Source organism: Opisthocomus hoazin, chromosome 1, assembly GCF_030867145.1.
Source record: "Opisthocomus hoazin isolate bOpiHoa1 chromosome 1, bOpiHoa1.hap1, whole genome shotgun sequence".
In the NCBI taxonomy this organism is placed as follows: Eukaryota; Metazoa; Chordata; class Aves; order Opisthocomiformes; family Opisthocomidae; genus Opisthocomus; species Opisthocomus hoazin.
In genome coordinates, this window is record NC_134414.1 from 440,423 (window position 1) to 464,508 (window position 24,086).

Here is a 24,086-nt window from a genome sequence, read left to right on the forward strand (position 1 = left end):
TGACCTGATCCCCTCTGTGTGAAAAGCCTTCAGAGTTTAGCTTTTCTCTGTGAGGAAATACAGAACTACAGGCCTGTGCACCCAAAGGGATAGAAGGGGAGGCGTGGGCATCCATGAGAAGACAGAGCTTGGACTCGATCCCCTCCACGCAGAAAGCCTTCAGACGCTACGCACATTCAGGTTCCAGGCCCACATAAGACTGAGGGAGCACAAAGCTGAGGCCCACACGTAGCCAAGGGAGAGCAGGAGATGTGCAGCAAGGGACAGGAAGGGAGGATCGGGCATGGGGCACCTCAGCCCCGCCCCAGGTCCATCCTCCTGCCCAGCTCTGCTGCCCTAAGGTGGTCCCTGATCTTGGGCCCTGAGCGCTCCCCTTCCAGGAGGGCTACAAGACAGTGCTGAGGCTGTTCCTTATCTCAGCACCCAGGGAAAGTTCACTGCCTCGCAAGGAGTCCTCCTGTCCCTGGCACCCCAGCTTCCAGCCAGTTTAACCCCTTCTTGCCATTGGGTGTCCTTGCCCTTCAGGCCAGATGGATCCTCGCTGACCAGTGACCCCTGTGGAGCAGTTACAGTCAGAATTAGCCCTTCAAGGGTCCCACGCCACCCCAAAACCACCCAAGAAACCCAGCAGCACCCCAAACTGCTGCCACTGCTCGTGGCTGTGCCCACCACCTGCGGCCCCCATCCTCTTGGCACCTCCCTGCAGAGATGTGCCTGAACTCCAGGAGGGTCCTGCTGGCCCATTTCTGCAGCCCCCCCAGGTCCCTCTGGACACCAGCACACCCACTGGGGTACCGGCCAGCCCCAGCCCCAGTTTGGTGCGTGCCAGCGGTGCCTGGTGCCAGCCTGTCCCCGCTGGGCTCGGGCACTGAGGGGGTTGCACCCCCAGCCGCGAGATGGGTGGATGAACCACGACACCAGGGACAGAGAAAACATTTAATATTTGAACAATTCAGATGGGAGGGCAGCCCAGGGGGGTTCCCATCCCCGCACGCCCCGGCCGCTCAGTGGTAGGGGATCCCCTTGTCCTTGTGGAACCATTGCTGCCACTACTGGGACTTGCAGCATCGGTCACGTAGGGGCTGAAAGTGGCATCTCCACCAGGCCTTGAGGCGTCGCCAGCCCTTCCGCAGGCACCGTCCTGCCCTGCGTGGAGACCAGGCCGCTCGGCCATGCGCCCTGCCTGTGGGCTCCAGTTGCTGGGGTCCGGTCTCTGCCTGGGTGCTGCTGTTGGAAGCAGCAGAGATGCTGCTGGCCGGTCGTCCCATGGAGGTAATGATGTCTGCCACCTCTGAGCTGCTTCTTGCTGGCCCCGTGGGGCTGCTCCTCTCGAGCCCCTTGGGACTGGTCCTTTGTGGTGCCATGGGGCTGCTCCTCTTTGACACTGTCGGGCTCCTCACGCTCTGCCCCGTGGGGCTGCTCCTTTGCAGCTCCATGGAGCTGCTCCTTTCCAGCTCCATGGAGCTGAGGGTCTCCGGGCTCATTGCTCTGTCCTTGTGTAGGACCCCATCCACAGCCTCGTCCACGTTGTCATCAATGCATGGCACGTCTTCTCTGAGGCTCTGGGGCCACACTGCCAGAGGGACGTCCTCCTCCGTCTTGGTGGGGGGACGTGGGAGCTCCCCAGGGGAGGTCCCACCACAGGCTCCCCTGCTTCCCCCCTCTCCCCCTTGATCCTGAGCCTGCAGTGCCTGCAGCAGCTCGCGTCGCTGCTGCGTTGACAGCGGGTTGTCCCGGATGGCGCGGATGAACTCTGGGATGAGCTGCGCCATGGTCATGGGCATGTGTGGGGAGCTGGTGGGGGGTGGCTGCACATGTCTGGGGCTCTGTACCCTGTCCTCCTTGTCCCCGGGGTCCTGGTCTTCCTCTGCCCCCGACACTGGCTGCAGTGGGTGGTCCTGGCCACGGTCTGGCTCCGCCTGCCCCACCGAGATGCAAAGAGGCTTGCGGGACTGGGAGGGTGCTGAGCGGTTGAGTGCCGGCGGCTCCATCATCGCACCACGCCAGGAATGTGAGAAGGCGTAGACCGAGCCCATGGAAATGGAGCTGCTGTGTGACAGGGGGACCAGGGAGGTCAGCAAGGCCAGCGGGGCTGTGCTCCACTCCTCCGTGCTGTCCCTGCAGAGGAGGAGAGAGAAGAGACCCCGCTGCACCCCGGCCCCTCCACCGGGACCCACGGGCAGCAGCCCGACCTCGGCCGGCGGGCAGGGCTGGGCAATGTGGGCAGGGGCAGGGCATGGGGAGAGGGTCTGGGGCAGGATTTGGGGACTCCCCCAGCACTCACACTGTCTCCACGCTCGGCAAGGCCTTCACCGCTCTTCCATTAGCAGTGGGAGAATCTACAGAGGGAGGAGATGGAGTGAGCGGCCGTCAGCCCCCGGCACAGCCCCGGCTCAGCGCTGCCGTGGGGTGTTGGCTGTTTGCAGGGCGCTTGGTGCTGGGGCCACTCACCTCTCCGGTTCTGTTGCCAGGCTCTCACCACGTTCATCCTACGTTCCAGGTGCTTCCAGAAACGCTGCAGGGCAACCAGGAGATAACGGCAGACTGAAGCCCCCAGCCAGCTGCCTGCTCTCGCAGAGCCCTTTTATAGCAGGCAGGCACACCCCCCTTTATGACACCGTGAGCCATGCCAGGGCCCCCTTTGTGACACCGCGGGGCAGTCCGAGCTGTGCAGGCACAGGGTACGGGTGCCGGGTACAGGGCACAGGCACAGGGTGCCGGGACATTCCAGCACTGGGAGGCGCATTCAGCAGAAGCCACTCGCCTCGCTAGCACCAGGGAATCTGCCACTCGGCCTGGACCTGCTCGACCCAAACCCCTGCGCACTGTGGGAGGAGAGAAGGTCCCTGGGACACATCTAAGGAACTGGCCGGGAAAAACAGTCTGGGCTCTTCCCTCCTCGGGACAGGGAAAACCTATCCACGGGATCGATTCTGCTCAAGCACCTGCACGCACCTGGTGGGTAATGTGGAAGGATGGGGGAGTCCAGGGTGTACCTTGAGGGGTGCAGCTGTGGCTGAAGGACAGGAGGAAAGGAACAAAGAAACAGGATGCCAGACCCCAACTGCTAGCCAAGCGTGAAGATTGGGTGAACGACACAAGATGATCAATCAGAAGCACGAATGAACCGCATGCCAAGAGACCCTCACCAATGAGATTCAGGGGGTGGGGGAGAAGGGAATATAAAAATGTTATGGATACCCAGTAAAGTGCTTCTGCTTCTGTCTGCTTTCTATTGCTGTGCTTGCTTCGTTTTTGACTGCCGTAACATATTGTGGCATGCTGCCACACCTTTCCACCTCCATGGAGCTGAGGGTCTCTGGGCCCACTTCTCTGTCCTTGTGTAGGACCCCATCCAAAGCTTCGTCCACGTCCTCGTCAATCCATGGCAGCTGTGCTCCAGGGCTCTGGGGCCACACTCTGGCCCTCAGCTGTTGCAGCTGGACCTGCTCCTCTGTCTTGGTGAGTGGACATGGGAGCTCCCCAGGGGAGGTCCCACCACAGGCTCCCCTGCTTCCCCCCTCTCCCCCTTGATCCTGAGCCTGCAGTGCCTGCAGCAGCTCGCGTCGCTGCTGCGTTGACAGCGGGTTGTCCCGGATGGCGCGGATGAACTCTGGGATGAGCTGCGCCACGGTCATGGGCATGTGTGGGGAGCTGGGGGGGGGTGGCTGCACGTTTGGGGCTCTGTACCCTGTCCTCCTTGTCCCCAGGGACCTGGTCTTGCTCTGCCCCCGACACTGGCGGCTGTGATGGGTCCTGGCCACGGTCTGGCTCCGGCTCCCCCACCGAGTCGCAGACAGCACTGGGGGACTGGGAGGGTGCTGAGCGGTTGAGTGCTGCCAGCTCCGCCATCGGACTGGGCCAAGACTCCAGGAGGGAGTAGAGCGAGCCCATGGAAATGGAGCTGCTGTGCAACAGGGAGGCCAGGGAGCCCAGGGAGTCCACGGAAGCCAGCGAAGCCCGCGGGGCCTTGCTCCACGCCTCCGTGCTGTCCGTGCAGAGGAGGAGAGAGAAGAGACCCCGCTGCACCCCGGCCCCTCCACCGGGACCCACGAGCAGCACCCCGACCTCGGCCGGCGGGCAGGGCTGGGCAGTGCGGGCAGGGCCAGGCACGGTGTCATGGTCTGGGGCAGGATTTGGGGACTCCCCCAGCACTCAGCCTGTGTCCACGCTCGGCATGGGCTTCCTCTTTGGCATCTCCAGAGCCGGGCGCAGCCCTCCCGCAGGCACCATGCTGCCTTGCACGTCCCTGGGTAGCCTGGCCACGCGCCCTGCCTGTGGGCATTTGCTGCTGGGCTCTGGTCTCTGCCAGGGTGCTCCTGCCCGGAGCAGCAGGGATGGTGCTGGCTGGTCCTCCCATGGAGGTCATGATGTCTGCTGCGACGGAGCTTCTTCTGTCTGGCCCCGTGGGGCTGCTCCTCTCGAGCCACTTGGGACTGGTCCTTTGTGGCCCCATGGGGCTGCTCCGGTCAAGTGACTTGGGACTGCTCTAGCCCGGCTCTGTGGGGTTGCTCCTCTTCAGTTCCATTAGGCTCTTCCTGCCCAGCCCCACGGGGCTGCTTCTGGACGGTGCCATGGAGCTGCTCCTTTCCATCCCCTTGGGCCTCCTCCTGTCCATGGCCATAGGGCTGCTCGTGTCTGGTCCCATGGACGTGCTGCTGCCCTGTCCCAAGGAGCTTTTTTCTGACTGCATGGGGCTGCTCCTCTTCAGTTCTGTCGGGCTCCTCTTCTCCTGCTCCACGGGGCTGCTCCTGCCTGACACCATGGAGCTTAAGCAACAGATATGGGGCTCTGGAATGTGAGGGACCGGCCACAGAGGATGTGGGTGAAGGTGAGGCTCCATCCAGGGGGTTGCCTAGAACGAGTCAGACAGCCCCAAGAATTACGACTGCCTCAACTAAGAAAAAAAGGAGGGTCATTGTCATAGGTGATTCCCTTCTGAGGGGAACAGAGGGCCCGATCTGCTGACCGGACCCATCCCACAGGGAAGTCTGCTGCCTCCCTGGGGCCCGGGTTAGGGATGTTGCGAAGAAACTCCCTGGTCTGGTGCAGCCTTCTGATTACTACCCCCTCTTGGTAATGCAGGTTGGCGGGGACGAGATCGCAGAAAGAAGTTCCAAGGCCATCAAAAGGGACTTCAGGGCACTGGGGCGATTGGTTGAGGGATCAGGGGCGCAGGTGGTGTTTTCCTCCATCCCATCAGTGGCAGGGAACAGCACTGAAAGCGGCAGGAAAACTCACCTGGTTAACAGGTGTCTCAGGGACTGGTGCCATCGGTCAAATTTTGGCTTCTTTGATCACGGGGAGGTGTACACAGCACCGGGCCTGCTGGCGACAGGTTGAACTCAGCTATCTCAAAGGGGAAAAAGGATTCTTGGCCACGAGCTGGCGGGGCTCATTGAGAGGGCTTTAAACTAGGTTCGAAGGGGGAAGGGGACATCGCCCAGCTCACTAGGGATGAGCCTAGGCTTGGAGTGCCAAGGCCAGGGGTGAGATTGACAGCCCAGCTCAAGTGTGTTTACACCAACGCACGTAGCATGGGCAACAAACAGGAGGAGCTGGAAGCCATTATACAGCAGGACGGCTACGACTTGGTCGCCATCACAGAAACGTGGTGGGACAACTCGCATGACTGGCATGCTGTCATAGATGGCTACAGACTCTTTAGGAAAGACAGGCCAACAAGGAGAGGTGGGGGAGTTGCTCTATATGTGAGGGAGCAACTGGAATGCATTGAGCTTGGCCTGGGGGCAAATGAGGAACAAGTTGAAAGCTTGTGGGTTAGAATGAAGGGACAGGCTCATAAGGGTGACATTACGGTGGGTGTGTACTACAGGCCACCTGACCAGGAGGAGGAGGTTGATGAGGCCTTCTACAGGCAGCTGCAAGCAGCCTCACAGTCACAGGCCCTGGTTCTCATGGGGGACTTCAACCACCCTGACATCAGCTGGGAAGACCATACAGCTAGGCAGGCGCAATCCAGGAGGTTCCTACAGAGCATCGACGATAACTTTCTGATGCAAGTGGTGGAGGAACCAACAAGGAAAGGCGCGCTGCTGGACCTTGTGTTAACAAACAAGGAGGGACTGGTGGAGGATGTGAAGGCTGGAGGTAGACTCGGCTGCAGTGACCATGAAATGGTCGAGTTCAGGATCCTGCGTGGAGGAAGCAGGGCGATAAGCAGGATCAAAACCCTGGACCTCAGGAGGGCTGACTTTGCCCTCTTCAAGGAGCTACTGGGAGGAATCCCGTGGGCCAGGGCTCTCGAAGGCAGGGGGGTCCATGAGTGCTAGTCGCTCTTTAAACAGCACTTCTTCCATGCACAGGAGCAATGCATCCCCCTGAGAAAGAAATCGAGCAAAGGAGGCAGGACACCTGCATGGTTAAACAAGGAGCTTCTAGCGGAGATTAGGCAGAAGAGAAAGGTCCATGGAATGTGGAAAGAGGGACAGGCCACTTGGGAAGAGTACAGAAACGTGGTGAGAGCATGCAGGGATGCGACGAGGAAGGCCAGGGCCCACCTGGAATTGAAGCTGTCAAGGGATGTCAAAAACAACAAGAAGGGCTTCTTCAACTACATCAGCAGCAAAAGGCAGGCTAGGGACAATGTGGGGCCGCTGCTGAATGAGGCGGGTGTCCTGGTGACGGAGGATGCGGAGAAGGCAGAGCTACTGAATGCCTTCTTTGCTTCAGTCTTCAGTGCTAAGACTGGCCCTCAGGAATCCCAGGCCCCGGAGGTAGGAGAATAAGCCTACAAAGAGGACGACTTTCCCTTGGTCGAGGAGGACTGTGTGAGGGATCGCTTAAGTGATTTGGATGTCCACAAATCCATGGGCCCTGATGGAATGCACCCACGAGTGCTGAGGGAGCTGGCGGATGTCATTGCTGAGCCACTCTCCATCATCTTTGAGAGGTCCTGGAGGACAGGAGAGGTGCCGGAGGACTGGAGAAAGGCCAATGTCACTCCAATCTTCAAAAAGGGCAAGAAGGAGGACCCAGGGAACTACAGGCCGGTCAGCCTCACCTCCATCCCGGGAAAGGTGATAGAGCAGCTTATCCTGGAGGCCATCAACGAGCAAGTGGAGGAAAAGAAGGTTATCAGGAGTAGTCAGCATGGATTCACCAAGGGGAAATCATGCCTGACCAATCTGATAGCTTTCTACGATGACATGACTGGCTGGGTAGACGAAGGGAGAGCCGTGGATGTTGTCTACCTTGACTTCAGCGAGGCTTTCGACACGGTCTCCCATCACATCCCCCTAGGGAAGCTGAGGAAGTGTGGGCTGGATGAGTGGTCAGTGAGGTGGATTGACAACTGGCTGAATGGCAGAGCTCGGAGGGTTGGCATCAGCGGCGCTGAGTCTGGTTGGAGGCCGGTAAAAAGTGGTGTCCCGCAGGGGTCAGTACTGGGTCCAGTCTTGTTCAACTTCTTCATCAACGACCTGGATGAAGAGTTAGAGTGTACCCTCAGCCAGTTTGCTGATGACACCAAACTGGGAGGTGTGGTGGACACACCAGCAGGCTGTGCTGCCATTCAGCGTGACCTGGACAGGCTGGAGAGTTGGGCAGAGAGGAACCTGATGAGGTTCAACAAAGGCAAATGCAGGGTCCTGCACCTGGGGAGGAACAACCCAATACACCAGTAGAGGCTTGGGGCGGACCTGCTGGAGAGCAGCTGTGCAGAGAGGGACCTGGGTGTCCTGGTGGACGACAGGTTGACCATGAGCCAGCAGTGTGCCCTGGCTGCCAAGAAGGCCAGTGGGATTCTGGGGTGCATTAGGAGGAGCGTGGCCAGCAGGTCGTCGGCCAGTTCCTGCTGGCCCATTTCTGCAGCCCACCCAGGTCCCTCTGGACACCAGCACACCCACTGGGGTACCGGCCAGCCCCAGCCCCAGTTTGGTGGGTGCCAGCGGTGCCTGGTGCCAACCCGTCCCTGCTGGGCTTGGGCACTGAGGGCGTGGCACCCCCACCTGCGTGATGGGTGGATGAACCACAACACCAGGGACAGGGAAAACATTTAATTTGTGAACAATTCAGGTGGGAGGGAAGCCCAGGGGGGTTCCCAGCCCCACACGCCCAGGCCGTTCAGTCGCAGGGGAACCTGTTGGTCTTGTGGAACCATCGCTGCCACCACGGGGCCTTGCAGTATCGGCTGCGTTGGGGCCGTCAGCGGCGTCTCCACCAGGCCTTGAGGCGTCACCAGCCCTCCCGCAGGCACCGTCCTGCCTTGCACAGCCCCAGGGCTGCCCGGCCACACGCCTTTCCTGTGGGCACCCGCTGCCAGGGCCCGGTCTCTGCCTGGGTGCTGCTGCCCAGAGCAGCGGGGATGCTGCTGGCTGGTCCCATGGAGCTGCTCCTGCCAGGCCATGTTGGGCTTCTTCTCTTCAGTTCCATCAGGCTGATCCTGCCCAGGCCCAAGCTTCTGCACTGAGCCATGGAGCTGCTCCTTTCGAGCCCCTTGGAGCTTCTACTCTCCATGGCAATAGTGATGCTCGTGCCTGGTCCCACGGACCTGCTGCTTCCCAGTCCCATGAAGCTGCTCCTACCTGGTCCCATGGAGCGGCTTCTGTCTGGCCCCATGAGGCCGCTGCTCTTCACTTCCATTGGACTCCTCCTGCCCAGCCCCACTGCGCTGCTTCTAACGGTGCCATGGAGCTGCTCCTTTTGATCCCCTTGGGGCTTCTCCTGTCCTTGGCCAAGAGCCTCTTCTGTCAGGTGCCATGAAGCTGCTGCTGCTTGGTCCCATGGAGCTGTTTTTTGGTGCTCTGTGGGGCTGCTCTTCTTCAGTTCTGTCGGGCTCCTCTTCTCCAGCTCCATGGGGCTGCACCTGCCCGTCCCCATAGGCCTCCTGCCCAGCCCCGTGCAGCTGCTGCTTCCCAGCTCCATGGAGCTGAGTGTCTCCAGGCCCTTTTCCCTGTCCTTGTCTACGACACCATCCACAGCCTCGTCCACATCCTCGTCCATCACGGGAGGTCTGCTCCAAGGCTCTGGGGCCACACTCTCAGATGGACCTGCTCCTCCTTCCTCATGTGTGGACATGGGAGCTCGCCAGGAGAGGTCCCACCACAGGCTCCCGTGCCACCATCTTCTCCCCCTTGATGCTGGGCCTGCAGCTCCCGCAGCAGGTTGCAGCGCTGCTCCATTGACGCCTGGTTGGCCCGGATGACTTGGATGAGCTCTGGGATGAGTTCCCCTGTGGCTGTGGCCATGGCTGTGGGGATGCTGGAGGTCGGCTTCAGATGTATGGGTCTCTGTGCCCTGTGCTCCTTGTCCCCGGGGACCTGCTCTTGTGCTGTCCCCGCCACTGGCTCCAGTGGTGGGTGGGTCCTGGTCACAGTCCGTCTGCGGCTCGCCACTGGCCCCCCAATAGACTTGGGGGGCCGGGAGGGTGCTGAGCGGTTGAGCACTGCCAGCTTTGCCATCGCACTGGGCCAGGGCTCCGGGAAGGAGCAGAGGGAGCCCATGGAAATGGAGCTGCTCTGCGACAGGGAGGCCAGGGAGTCCATGGAGGCCAGCGGGGCCTGCGGGCACAGGCGCTCCCTGCTCCACGCCTCCGTGCTGGCCCTGTAGAGGAGGAGAGGGAAGAGACCCCGCTGCACCCCGGCCCCTCCGGTGGGACCTATGGTCAGCACCCCGTCCTCGGCTGCCGGGCAGGGCTGGGCAGCTGCCCAAACTAGGATTCCAAGCTCATGGCATGGACAGGCGTACTCTTCACTGGGTGGGTGGTCACAACGACCCCATGCAATGGCACAGGCTTAGGGAAGAGTGGACTGGTGCAGTTCGCAGTCCTGAGGGATGAGGGTCAGGCAAAGTGTACAGTCAAGGAGCCTGAATTTTAGGAAAGCAAACTTCCAGCTCTTCAAGGAGTGAGTCAATGGGAGCCCTGGAACACTGCCCTGAGGGACAAGGGAGCAGAACAGAGCTGGCAGATCTTTAGGGACGCTTTCCATAGAGAAGAGCTCTCAATCCCCAGCTGCATGAAATCCAGAAAGGGAGGCAAGAGACTGGCCTGGCTGAGTCGAGAGAAAAGTAGCTGGGGGTGCTGGTCTCTTCGACTGGGATCGTCCTGCCCAGCCCCGTGGGGCTACTCCTGCCTGGGTCCATGAAGCACCTTCTGTGCAGGCGTGCAGAGCTGCTCCTGCTCAGCTCTGCGCTGTTGGTCCCGTCCGGCTGTTTTTTCACGGCTCCGCGGAGCTGCTGCAGTCTGCTGCTGTCCTTGTCCTTGTCCATGTCTCATCTGCAGCCTTGTGTACGTCCACCCCCGGCAGCTCCACTCCCCGGCTCCACGGCCACGCTGTGACCCCCAGCAACCCCTGATGGACCTGCACCTCTGTCCTGAGGGGGGTCGGCACAGGGGCTCCCCAGGGTTGTGGGGGTCCCACCTGCGAGCAAGCTCTGCCATGGGGAACGGTAGCGGCCGCCCACACCAGGAGCCCCAGAAGGGAGCGGCGAGGGCTCGTCGAGGGGGACTCTGTGCTGAGGGGCAGCGAGGCAGGCGCCTGTGGGCCCGGCCGGGAATGCCGTGACGCCGGCTGCCTTCCGGGTGCTGAGGGCCGGGGGGTGGCTGGAGGAGGCCCCAGCTTGTGAGGAACAGGCACTGTCAGCCGCTGTGGCTGCTTCCCCTGGGCACGAATGGCACGGCCAGCGGGAAGGTGGGCAGGATCCAGCCAGAGTGCGAAGCTGCGGGGCTGCGGCTGGAGGGGGTGGGTGCTCACGATGTCCTTTCCTCTGCTCTGAGGTTGCCAGTGAAGACTGAGGCAAAACTGTTGTTGAGCACCTCAGCCTTCTCCTTGTCCCTTGATAGGAGGTCACCGTTCTCTTTCAGCGGGGTGGGTACTCAATTTGCCACTGCTGCCCTGGATAGTTTCCTTTCCCTATCTGCCCTAGTGGGGCCTTAGGTCCGACCTTTGGGTTGCTTTGTAGACACACCTCACACTGTTGGGTCACTTGTTTAATAGTTGTATCTAGATTTCGGGCAACCATGAGCCGATTCAAATATTTATGCAGGGCTTCCGTTCCCCAATGAGATTTCTTATGTTCTGCCATAACTACAGCCCATAAGAGAGAAAATGGTATTCTTATCTTACCCTGAGGAGTCTTAGCCCCCCTGTCTTTCTCTGTTTTTCCTCCCAAATCTTCAATTAATTTTTGGTCCTCCTTAGAGTATTTGGGTTCACAATCAATTTGTATTTTACCGCCTGGGACTAAAGGTTGCACCCCCAATCCGCTCTGTTCAGCCACTCTTCCAGCCTCAGGATCTGCCATGGCATTGCCCAGCTGTTGAGCAGTGTCCCCTCTCTGGTGAGCTTTACAGTGCATGATAGCTACTTTCTCAGGTAGTTGTACAGCTTCCAGGAGCTGAAGAATTTCTTTGGCATGTTTGATATGTTCTCCTTGGGTAAATGGGAGTCCTCTTTCCTTCTCTACAGCCCCATGGGCGTGTGTTACCCCAAAAGCGTATTTAGAATCTGTCCAGATATTAATTTTCTTGCCTTTGGCTAGTTCTAATGCTCGAGTTGGAGCTATTATTTCTGCCTTTTGAGCTGAGGTGCTCAGGGCAAGGGCTTTTGACTCGATTACCTGATCCGTAGTGGTTACCGCGTATCCTGCCTTGTGGACACCTTGTTGAACAAAGCTGCTTCCATCCGTGTACCAGGAATCTTCAGCATCTTCCAGCGGCTTCGCTTTTAGGTCAGGTGGGCTGGAATAGACTGCTTCGATCGCTTCCAAGCAGTCATGCGATACTGGTTCCCCTGTGGTCCCGCTGAGGAAAGATGCTGGCTCGACAATGTCAGTAACCACTATTTCTATGTCATCTTGCTCTACCAGGATAGCTTGATACTTAAGGAACCTTTGTGGTGAGAGCCAATGTCCCCCCTTCACTTGTAATACTGCCGACGCAGCAGGAGATAGCAACACCGTGGTCTTCTGGCCTAGGGTAAACTTAGGTGCTTCTTGGATATTTAATAGCACTGCTGCTGTTGCCCTTAGGCAGCTAGGCCAGCCTTTGCTTACTTCATCCAGCTGCTTAGAGAAGTACACGACTGCCCATTGATGTGGTCCCAGATTCTGCGCTAGGATTCCCAGGGCAAGTCCCTGCTTCTCATGAGAAAATAACCAGAGGGGCTTAGTAGTGTCTGGCAGTCCTAAAGCCGGGGCATCCATTAGCTTTTTCTTTAGCTGTTGGAATGCCTTTTCTGCTTCCTCATTCCAAATGAGGATCTTTTTATCAGATTTTAATAGTTCATAGAGCGGTTTTACCAAGAGTCCATAGTTCTAGATCCAGAAGCAACACCACCCCGTCATTCCCAAGAAGGTGCGGAGCTCCTTCGCTGTCTGTGGTGGTGGGGTCTGGCAGATGGCCTCTTTTCTTGCTGTTCCCAATGTTCGTTGCCCGCATTTATCTGGTATCCAAGGTAGTTCAGCGGTTGTTGAGCGATTTGGGCCTTCTGTGGAGAGACTTGATAGCCATGAAGTCCGAGGAAATTGAACAGGCTGACTGTCCATATTATACAAAACTCCTTCGTTTCAGTGGCTATTAATAAATCATCTACATACTGCAATACTGTTCCCGCCTCATGAGGTCATTCCCACTGTTCCAAGTCTTTGGCTAATTGATTTCCAGAAAGAGTGGGGCTATTTTTAAAGCCCTGTGGCACCACCGTCCATGTCGTCTTTCTCCCAGAGTGAGGGTTTTCCCATTGAAATGCAAATAACAACTGACTTTCTGGACTTAATGGGAGGCAAAAGGAAGCATCTTTTAGGTCCAGGATGGTAAACCAGGCCAATTCAGGTGTCAGTTTGGTTAATAACGTGTAAGGGTTTGCTACGACAGGATGTAAGTCCTCCACAATCATATTGATGGCCCTAAGATCTTGTCCTATTCGGTAACTACCATCCGGTTTTCTAACTGGTAAAATGGCAGTGTTATATTCCGATTCACACTCAATTAATAGTCCGTATTTGATGAATCGTTCAATTACTGGTCGAATTCCTTCCCTGTCTTCCATTCTGAGGGGGTATTGCCTAATTCTTACAGACTGTGTTCCCTGCTGAACTTTGACTACAATCAGGGAAGCGCTTTTCGCTCTTCCTGGCATTTCCGTAGCCCATACTCCTGGATATACCCGATTTTGAATTTTCTCAGGCACCCCTGCGTCAACAGGGGCATCTATAAGGGCTAAACTCAAAACTTCAATTAGCTGTTCGCTTCCCACTGGAGTTCTACTTTCCCTTTGTCAAATCGGATTTCTGCTTTGAATTGTTCCAACAGATCTGGTCCTAACAGTGGCCTTGGCAAATCGGGCATATATAAAAATTTATGTACCCCTAGTTGTTTGCCTAATTTGAATTTGACAGGCTTTAGAAAGTATGCCTTTTCACTTTGGCCAGTAGCTCCCTTTACCGTTACAAAGTCGTCGTCCACAGGTGTCAAGGTTTGATTTAAAACTGAAAACGTTGCCCCGGTATCGACCAAAAATTCTAAGTTCCGTTTTGGCTTCCCTAGCTCTAATATGACCAGTGGATCTGCTAGGGTAGATTCCCCAGGTCCCCGTCAATCCTCCTTGATCTGCGCCTGTATCCCTTTTCTCCTCTATAACCTTTCTGGACAATCCTTTTTCCAGTGCCCTCTCTGCTTACACCATGCACATGGATTTTTCTCCAGAGGTCTCTTAAACCCTTCATTTCTAAATCCCTTGCTGTCCTGCAACGCCGCCATCAACATTGGCTTATCCCTCCTTCAATCTTCTTCTTCCCCATTGCTAAATACTCTCTGTGTTTCGTCCAGCAAGCTCTCTTAAGTTTCTGCTGTCCGTTGTCCTTAGCTTTTGTGACTTTCTTCGGATGTCCCTCATGGACTGGCCTAAAAATCGAGACGCTAGCTGCTGGATCCCTATTTCTGATCCTGGCTCCAAAGGGGTGTGTCGCCTCATAGTGTCCCGTGATTAATGGAAAAACTCCGAGGGGGTTTCTTTCGGACCGTGCTGGACAGCATATAAAGCTCACCAGGTGATGGTTCTTGGGATTGCTCTCTCCATCCCTTTGACGACCCATTTCCTATATGTATTTAGCAATTTCCTGTGGGCTCCCCTGTTGGGGTCCCAGTGGGGGACCTGTAATGGAAAACCATCCTTGATGTCTTCTCCGGTATTTTTGAGCTGATCACTTGCTAAATCTTGGGCTGTTTTTAGTATCAGCTGCTTCTCAGTCTCCGTCATATGGTCCAACAACAGCTGGACATCATTCCAGTCGGGGTTATGTTGTTTGATAAGGAACTGGAAATGTTTGGTTACCCCTACAGAGTCGCTGCGATAATTCTTTACAGTATTTTTCCATGTTTCTAAGTCAGACGAGGAGAAAGGGACCTTTATCAAAATACGGCCTCCCTCTGGTCCCACTGCTTCCCTTAAGGGTGCTTGTGTTATTGTACGTTCCCCCTTTCTCCGAGTGCGAGAGGATATTGGGCTTCGCGGAGGAGTTTGCAAATCACGTTCGTCTCTCTGTGGTATCTCAGCCGGTGGTTTGTAGTGTTCTGGTAGGTCCTTTCCTTCGGTATCCTCTGCCCTGTCTAATTTAAGGCATCTCTGCCCTGTGCTACGTGCTGAACAGCATCTCCTCAATTTTCCTCTCTGTTCTCTGTTACTTTCCCGTTCCAACGCGAGGACCACCGGGTCTTGTGGTAATGTCATCTCACAATCCCTCCACCACTCAGGATGGTTTCAGAGGGTAAAGAACGTATCAGCATATGGTGCTTCATCCCATTTTCCCTCCCTCCTTAAAAATAACATTAGTTGTAATAACACATTATAATTTAAGGTTCTGTTAAGGGGCCACTGTTCTCCATCATCTGGCTTGTGCAATGGACACCATTGCTTGCAATACTTGATAAGGGTTTTCTTATTCTCTGTACCACCCGTACCAGCAGTATCTTTCCAGTGAGCAAGTACACAACCTAAAGGGCTCTTCCATAAAATTCCTCCCTGAGAGTTACCCATTCTTATCTCCTTTTTACTTCCTCTCCTGATGAACTTCCATGCAAATTTCTCTACACTGTTTAATAGTTTTCTCCCAGTCCTCTGTCCACGCGTCCCAGATCCCTGGGATTAGGTGCCTTTTCCCACACACCACTTCGCTGTCTCAGGCTCTTGTTGGGACTCTCCCAAACATCAAACTGCGGATTTTGTAAAAGACATTTCAAACATTTTGCTCCCCGCCTACTGGACGCACAATACCACCTTCTTCCACACAGCCTACACGTTAACAACACCCATGCTTGATGGCAAGCTTCCTACAGTCCAGAGGCAAGTCCACACTCCAGGCAGGGGATTTCCCTTGCCTGGTTGCTGATTCTAAGGACTATATCCGTAACCGGAGGCTGTTCCCAATCTAGGGCTACTTTCCACCCTGCCGCAGTGACATACACTCCTCCTAAGGAAAAATGCCCATTTCTTATCCAATAGCTTCCCTCCCTCAGACTTTCCTACGACTCAAGTCCGAACCATTTTAAGAGGGAGTCTCTCGACATACACAGAAACACCGATTATCTTACACATATGTAAAACAAGAAACAAGATGGACACAAAATTCTAAATTCCCTACAGTCACCTTCAGTTGGTGTCCACCCAGCCAGCGGGAAGGTGGGCAGGATCCAGCCAGAGTGCGAAGCTGCGGGGCTGCGGCTGGAGGGGGTGGGTGCTCACGATGTCCTTTGCTCTGCTCTGAGCATCTGAAGGAAGGGGTGCAGGCAGGAGCAGGTGTGTGATGCGGCTCAGCACTTGGCTGCGTGGCTGGTGCTGTCACCGGGGTGTTGGCTTTCATGATGATGGGATGCTCTTTGATGAGTCCAAGCTGGCAGGGAGAGGCTTTGCCCCTCTGGTCCCCACCTTGCAGTCCATCGACGGGGGAGGGGCGAGCAGAGAGTTTGCCAGTGAAGACTGAGGCAAAACTGTTGCTGAGCACCTCAGCCTTCTCCTCGTCTCTTGATAGGAGGTCACCGTTCTTGTTCAGCGGGGTGGGTACTCTTTCTTTAGCCTTCCATTTCTGGCTGACATGCCCGGAGAAGCCCTGCTTGTTATTCTTAGCATCCCTTGCCAAGTTGAGCTCCAGCTGCGCCTTGGCCCTCCTGACCTCATCCCTACACAACCGGGCAGCATCCCGGTACTCTTCCCAAGCTACCTGTCCCCGCTTCCACTGCCTGTGCAGTTCCCTCGTGCCCTTTCGTTTGAGCAGCAGGTCTCGACTCAGCCGTGCTGGTCTCCTCCCTTCCTTGCCTGACTTCTTACACCTGGGGACTAAGAGCTCCTGCGCTCTCTGGAAAGCATCCTTCAAGAAGTGCCAACTCTTTTCTGCTCTCTTGTCCCTGCAGGCACTTTCCCGTGGGGTCCGACTGGCTGACTGTTTGAAGAGCTGCAAGTTGGCTTCCCAAAAGTTCAGGGTCCTGACTATACTCCTCTCCCACATCCCTCAGGACTGTGAACTCCAGCGATGCGTGATCACTACAGACAGATGGGACCCTCGCGTTGGACACCCAGCTTGGCACCGGCAATCGAGGTGCCAAGAAGAGCTGTGCTTCAGGAGCAACCACTTGGGAAGCAGTCCAGCTCCTCCATGTGCTGCTAATGTTTCTCCAGATCCTCCAGATCCCCGACTCCAGCACCCTACGGGCAACTTGGAGTCTCTCCAGGCGCTTTCTGCCAGAGGCTCCATTCTGCCCCTGGACCCACATAAAACTGAGGGAGCATGACGCTGAGGCCTGTAAATGGCAAAGGGAGAGCAGGAGGTGTGCAGCAAGGGGCAGGAGGGAAGGTTTGAGCATCCCCAACAAGACAGAGCTGTGACCTGATCCCCTCTGTGTGAAAAGCATTCAGAGTTTAGCTTTTCTCTGTGAGGAACAACAAAGCTACAGGCCTGTGCACCCAAAGGGATAGAAGGGGAGGCGTGGGCATCCATGAGAAGAGAGAGCTTGGACTCGATCCACTCCACGTGAAAATTCTTCAGACGCTACGCACATGTGGCTTCTGGTCCCACATAAAACTGAGGAGCACAAGGCTGAGGCCCACACGAGGCCAAGGGAGAGCAGGAGATGTGCAGCAAGGGACAGGGGGGGAGGATCGGGCATGGGGCACCTCAGCCCAGCCCCAGGTCCATCCTCCTGCCCAGCTCTGCTGCCCTAAGGTGGCCCCTGAGCTTGGGTCCTGAGCGCTCCCTTTCCAGGACGGCTACAAGACAGTGCTGAGGCTGTTCCTTATCTCAGCACCCAGGGAAAGTTCACTGCCTCGCAAGGAGTCCTCCTGTCCCTGGCACCCCAGCTTCCAGCCAGTTTAACCCCTTCTTGCCATTGGGTGTCCTTGCCCTTCAGGCCAGATGGATCCTCACTGACCAGTGACCCCTTTGGAGCAGTTACAGTCAGAATTAGCCCTTCAAGGGTCCCACGCCACCCCAAAACCACCCAAGAAACCCAGCAGCACCCCAAACTGCTGCCACTGCTCGTGGCTGTGCCCACCACCTGCGGCCCCCATCCTCTTGGCACCTCCCTGCAGAGATGTGCCTGAACTCGGTGAGGTTCCTGCTGGGCCACTTCTGCAGCCCCCCCAGGTCCCTCTGGACACCAGCACACCCACTGGGGTACCGGCCAGCCCCTGCCCCAGTTTGGTGGGTGCCAGCGGTGCCTGGTGCCAGCCCGTCCCTGCTGGGCTCGGGCACTGAGGGGGTTGCACCCCCAGCCGCGAGATGGGTGGATGAACCACGACTCCAGGGACAGAGAAAACATTTAATATTTGAACAATTCAGATGGGAGGGCAGCCCAGGGGGGTTCCCATCCCCGCACGCCCCAGCCGCTCAGTGGTAGGGGATCCCCTTGTCCTTGTGGAACCATCGCTGCCACTACTGGGACTTGCAGCATCGGTCACGTAGGGGCTGAAAGTGGCATCTCCACCAGGCCTTGAGGCGTCGCCAGCCCTTCTGCAGGCACCGTCCTGCCCTGCATGGAGACCAGGCCGCTCGGCCATGCGCCCTGCCTGTGGGCTCCAGTTGCTGGGGTCTGGTCTCTGCCTGGGTGCTGCTGTTGGAAGCAGCAGAGATGCTGCTGGCCGGTCGTCCCAGGGAGGTAATGATGTCTGCCACCTCTGAGCTGCTTCTTTCTGGCCCCGTGGGGCTGCTCCTCTCGAGCCCCTTGGGACTGGTCCTTTCTGGTGCCATGGGGCTGATCCTCTTTGACACTGTCGGGCTCCTCACGCTCTGCCCTGTGGAGGTGCTGATTCCTGACACCATGGAGCTGCTCCTTTCCAGCTCCATGGAGCTGAGGGTCTCCGGGCTCATTGCTCTGTCCCAGTGTAGGACCCCATCCACAGCCTCGTCCACGTTGTCATCAGTGCATGGCACGTCTTCTGCGAGGCTCTGGGGCCACACTGCCAGAGGGCCGTCCTCCTCCGTCTTGGTGGGGGGACGTGGGAGCTCCCCAGGGGAGGTCCCACCACAGGCTCCCCTGCTTCCCCCCTCTCCCCCTTGATCCTGAGCCTGCAGTGCCTGCAGCAGCTCGCGTCGCTGCTGCGTTGACAGCGGGTTGTCCCGGATGGCGCGGATGAACTCTGGGATGAGCTGCGCCATGGTCATGGGCATGTGTGGGGAGCTGGTGGGGGGTGGCTGCACATGTCTGGGGCTCTGTACCCTGTCCTCCTTGTCCCCGGGGTCCTGGTCTTCCTCTGCCCACGACACTGGCTGCAGTGGGTGGTCCTGGCCACGGTCTGGCTCCGCCTGCCCCACCGAGATGCAAAGAGGCTTGCGGGACTGGGAGGGTGCTGAGCGGTTGAGTGCCGGCGGCTCCATCATCGCACCACGCCAGGAATGTGAGAAGGCGTAGACCGAGCCCATGGAAATGGAGCTGCTGTGTGACAGGGGGACCAGGGAGGTCAGCAAGGCCAGCGGGGCTGTGCTCCACTCCTCCGTGCTGTCCCTGCAGAGGAGGAGAGAGAAGAGACCCCGCTGCACCCCGGCCCCTCCACCAGGACCCACGGGCAGCAGCCCGACCTCGGCCGGCGGGCAGGGCTGGGCAGTGCGGGCAGGGGCAGGGCATGGGGAGAGGGGTCTGGGGCAGGATTTGGGGACTCCCCCAGCACTCACACTGTCTCCACGCTCGGCATGGCCTTCACCGCTCCTCCATTAGCAGTGGGAGAATCTACAGAGGGAGGAGATGGAGTGAGCGGCCGTCAGCCCCCGGCACAGCCCCGGCTCAGCGCTGCCGTGGGGTGTTGGCTGTTTGCAGGGCGCTTGGTGCTGGGGCCACTCACCTCTCCGGTTCTGTTCCCAGGCTCTCACCACGTTCATCCTACGTTCCAGGTGCTTCCAGAAACGCTGCAGGGCAACCAGGAGATAACGGCAGACTGAAGCACCCAGCCAGCTGCCTGCTCTCGCAGAGCCCTTTTATAGCAGGCAGGCACACCCCCCTTTATGACACCGTGAGCCATGCCAGGGCCCCCTTTGTGACACCGCGGGGCAGTCCGAGCTGTGCAGGCACAGGGTACGGGTGCCGGGTACAGGGCACAGGCACAGGGTGCCGGGACATTCCAGCACTGGGAGGCGCATTCAGCAGAAGCCACTCGCCTCGCTAGCACCAGGGAATCTGCCACTCGGCCTGGACCTGCTCGACCCAAACCCCTGCGCACTGTGGGAGGAGAGAAGGTCCCTGGGACACATCTAAGGAACTGGCCGGGAAAAACAGTCTGGGCTCTTCCCTCCTCGGGACAGGGAAAACCTATCCACGGGATCGATTCTGCTCAAGCACCTGCATGCACCTGGTGGGTAATGTGGAAGGATGGGGGAGTCCAGGGTGTACCTCGAGGGGTGCAGCTGTGGCTGAAGGACAGGAGGAAAGGAACAAAGAAACAGGATGCCAGACCCCAACTGCTAGCCAAGCGTGAAGATTGGGTGAACGACACAAGATGATCAATCAGAAGCACAAAGGAACCGCGTGCCAAGAGACCCTCACCAATGAGATTCAAGGGGTGAGGGAGAAGGGAATATAAAAATGTTATGGATACCCAGTAAAGTGCTTCTGCTTCTGTCTGCTTTCTATTGCTGTGCTTGCTTCCTTTTTGACTGCCGTAACATATTGTGGCATGCTGCCACACCTTTCCACCTCCATGGAGCTGAGGGGCTCTGGGCCCACTTCTCTGTCCTTGTGTAGGACCCCATCCAAAGCTTCGTCCACGTCCTCGTCAATCCATGGCAGCTGTGCTCCAGGGCTCTGGGGCCACACTCTGGCCCTCAGCTGTTGCAGCTGGACCTGCTCCTCTGTCTTGGTGGGTGGACATGGGAGCTCCCCAGGGGGGGTCCCACCGCAGGCTCCCACACCATCTCCTGCTCCCCCTCGATGCCGGGCCAGCAGTGCCTGCAGCAGCTTGCATTGCTGCTCTGTTGACACCTGCTTGGCCCGGATGAGCTCTGGGACGAGCTGCCCCGTGCCCATGGTCATGGCTGAGGGGCTGCTGGGGTGCGGCTTCACTTCTGCGGAGCTCTGTGCCCTGTCCTCCTTGACCCTGGAGATCTGCTCTTGCTCTGTCCCTGACACTGGCTGCAGTGGGGGGTCCTGGCCACGGTCTGGATCCGGCTCCCCAGCTGACCCCCCCAACAGTCCTGGGGGACTAGGAGGCTTCTGAGTGGTTGAGTGCTGCCAGCTCCGCCATCGCTCTGGGCCAGGGTCCAGGAAGGAGTAGAGCGAGCCCATGGAAATGGAGCTGCTCTGCGACAGGGTGGCCAGGGAGTCCATGGAGGCCAGCGGGGTCCGCGGGGACAGGCGCTCCCTGCTCCACGCCTTCGTGCTGGCACTGCAGAGGAGAGGGAAGAGACCCCGCTGCACCCTGGCCCCTCCAGTGGGACCCACGGGCAGCACCCTGACCTCGGCCGGCGGGCAGGTCTGGGCAGCGCGGGCAGGGGCAGGACATGAGGAGAGGGTCAGCCCGTGGGCAGTCGTTGCCGGGGTCCAGTCTGTGCCGGGGTGCTGCTGGCCGGTCCCATGGACCTGCTCCTGCCTGGCCCTATGGGGCTCCTCATGTCCAGTTTTGGCTGCTCTTCTTCAGCCCCGTGGGACTGGTCCAGCCCGGCCCCATGGAGCTGCTCCTCTTCACTTCCATTGGGCTCCTCCTCTCCAGCTCCACCGGGCTCCTCCTGCCCCTGCCCGGGGGCTGCTCCTGCCCGACGCCATGGAGCTGCTCCTTTGGAGTCCTCCGGAGCGGATTCTCTCCGGGTTCCGAGCTTCGCAAGCCCCGGCCGCTCAGTGGTAGGGGCACCCGTTGTCCTTGTGGGACCATCGCTGCCAACACGGGGGCTTGCAGCATCAGATGTGTCGGGGCCGGCAGCGGTGTCTCCACCAGGCCTTGAGGCATCTCCAGAGCCGGGCGCAGCCCTCCCGCAGGCACCATGCTGCCCTGCATGGCCCTGGGGATGCCTGGCCACGCGCCCTGCCTGTGGGCACCCGCTGCTGGGCTCTGTTCTCTGCCGGGGTGCTCCTGCCCAGAGCAGCAGGGATGGTGCTGGCCGGTCCTCCCATGGAGGTAATCATGTCTGGTCCCATGGAGCTGCTTCTGTCTGGCCCCGTGGGGCTGCTCCTCTCGAGCCCCTTGAGACTGGTCGTTCCCGGCCCCATTGGGCTGCTCCTCTTCAGTGTTGTCGGGCTTGTCTTCCGCTCCACGGGACGGTTCTTCTTCTGTACTATCGGGCTTCTCTTGTCCAGCTGCATCCCCGGGCTTCTCCGGCCTGGCTCCATGGGGCTGCTCCTCTTCGATACTATCGCGATCCTCACGCTCTGCCCCATGGACCTGCTGCTTGCTAACGCCATGGAGCTGCTCCTTTCCACCTCCATGGAGCTGAATGTCTCCAGGCCCACTGCTCTGTCCCAGTGTAGGACCCCATCCACAGCCTCGTCCACGTCCTCGTCCTTCCATGGCAAGTCTACCGCGAGGCTCTGGGGCCACACTGCCAGATGGACCTGCTCCTCCGTCTTGGTGTGGGGAAGTGAGGGCTCCCCGGGAGGGATCCCGCCCCAGGCTTCCCTGTCACCCCCCTATCCCCCTTGACGCTGGGCCCGCAGCTCCCGCAGCAGCTCGCGTTGCTGCTCAGTTGACACCTGGTTGGCCCGGATGGCACAGATGAACGCCGGGATGAGCCGCCCCATGGTATTGGCCATGGCTAGGTGGCCGCTGCGGTGCGGCTTCACATGTCTGGGGCTCTGTGCCCTGTCCTCCTTGTCCCCGGGAACCTGCTCTTGCTCTGTCCCCGACCCTGGCTGCAGTGGGTGGCCCTAGCCAGAGTCCATCTCCAGCTCCCCACCGAGCCCCCAGTAGCCTCTGGGCATCAGGCTGAGGGCCCGTACTAGCACCCCGTCCCTCCCCAGCCTTGTTCTCCTCCCCAGGGCGAGGACTTTCACTTGGTGAACTCCAGGAGGGTCCTGCTGACCCATTTCTCCAGCCCATCCAGGTCCCTCTGGACACCAGCACACCCACTGGGGTACCGGCCAGCCCCTGCCCCAGTTTGGTGGGTGCCAGCGGTGCCTGGTGCCAGCCCGTCCCTGCTGGGCTCGGGCACTGAGGGGGTTGCACCCCCACCCGCGTGATGGCTGGATGAACCACGACACCGGGGACAGAGAAAACATTTAATATTTGAACAATTCAGATGGGAGGGCAGCCCAGGGGGGTTCCCATCCCCGCACGCCCCAGCCGCTCAGTGGTAGGGGATCCCCTTGTCCTTGTGGAACCATCGCTGCCACTACTGGGACTTGCAGCATCGGTCACGTAGGGGCTGAAAGTGGCATCTCCACCAGGCCTTGAGGCGTCGCCAGCCCTTCCGCAGGCACCGTCCTGCCCTGCATGGAGACCAGGCCGCTCGGCCATGCGCCCTGCCTGTGGGCTCCAGTTGCTGGGGTCTGGTCTCTGCCTGGGTGCTGCTGTTGGAAGCAGCAGAGATGCTGCTGGCCGGTCGTCCCAGGGAGGTAATGATGTCTGCCACCTCTGAGCTGCTTCTTTCTGGCCCCGTGGGGCTGCTCCTCTCGAGCCCCTTGGGACTGGTCCTTTCTGGTGCCATGGGGCTGATCCTCTTTGACACTGTCGGGCTCCTCACGCTCTGCCCTGTGGAGGTGCTGATTCCTGACACCATGGAGCTGCTCCTTTCCAGCTCCATGGAGCTGAGGGTCTCCGGGCTCATTGCTCTGTCCCAGTGTAGGACCCCATCCACAGCCTCGTCCACGTTGTCATCAGTGCATGGCACGTCTTCTGCGAGGCTCTGGGGCCACACTGCCAGAGGGCCGTCCTCCTCCGTCTTGGTGGGGGGACGTGGGAGCTCCCCAGGGGAGGTCCCACCACAGGCTCCCCTGCTTCCCCCCTCTCCCCCTTGATCCTGAGCCTGCAGTGCCTGCAGCAGCTCGCGTCGCTGCTGCGTTGACAGCGGGTTGTCCCGGATGGCGCGGATGAACTCTGGGATGAGCTGCGCCATGGTCATGGGCATGTGTGGGGAGCTGGGGGGGGGTGGCTGCACATGTCTGGGGCTCTGTACCCTGTCCTCCTTGTCCCCGGGGTCCTGGTCTTCCTCTGCCCCCGACACTGGCTGCAGTGGGTGGTCCTGGCCACGGTCTGGCTCCGCCTGCCCCACCGAGATGCAAAGAGGCTTGCGGGACTGGGAGGGTGCTGAGCGGTTGAGTGCCGGCGGCTCCATCATCGCACCACGCCAGGAATGTGAGAAGGCGTAGACCGAGCCCATGGAAATGGAGCTGCTGTGTGACAGGGGGACCAGGGAGGTCAGCAAGGCCAGCGGGGCTGTGCTCCACTCCTCCGTGCTGTCCCTGCAGAGGAGGAGAGAGAAGAGACCCCGCTGCACCCCGGCCCCTCCACCGGGACCCACGGGCAGCAGCCCGACCTCGGCCGGCGGGCAGGGCTGGGCAGTGCGGGCAGGGGCAGGGCATGGGGAGAGGGGTCTGGGGCAGGATTTGGGGACTCCCCCAGCACTCACACTGTCTCCACGCTCGGCAAGGCCTTCACCGCTCTTACATTAGCAGTGGGAGAATCTACAGAGGGAGGAGATGGAGTGAGCGGCCGTCAGCC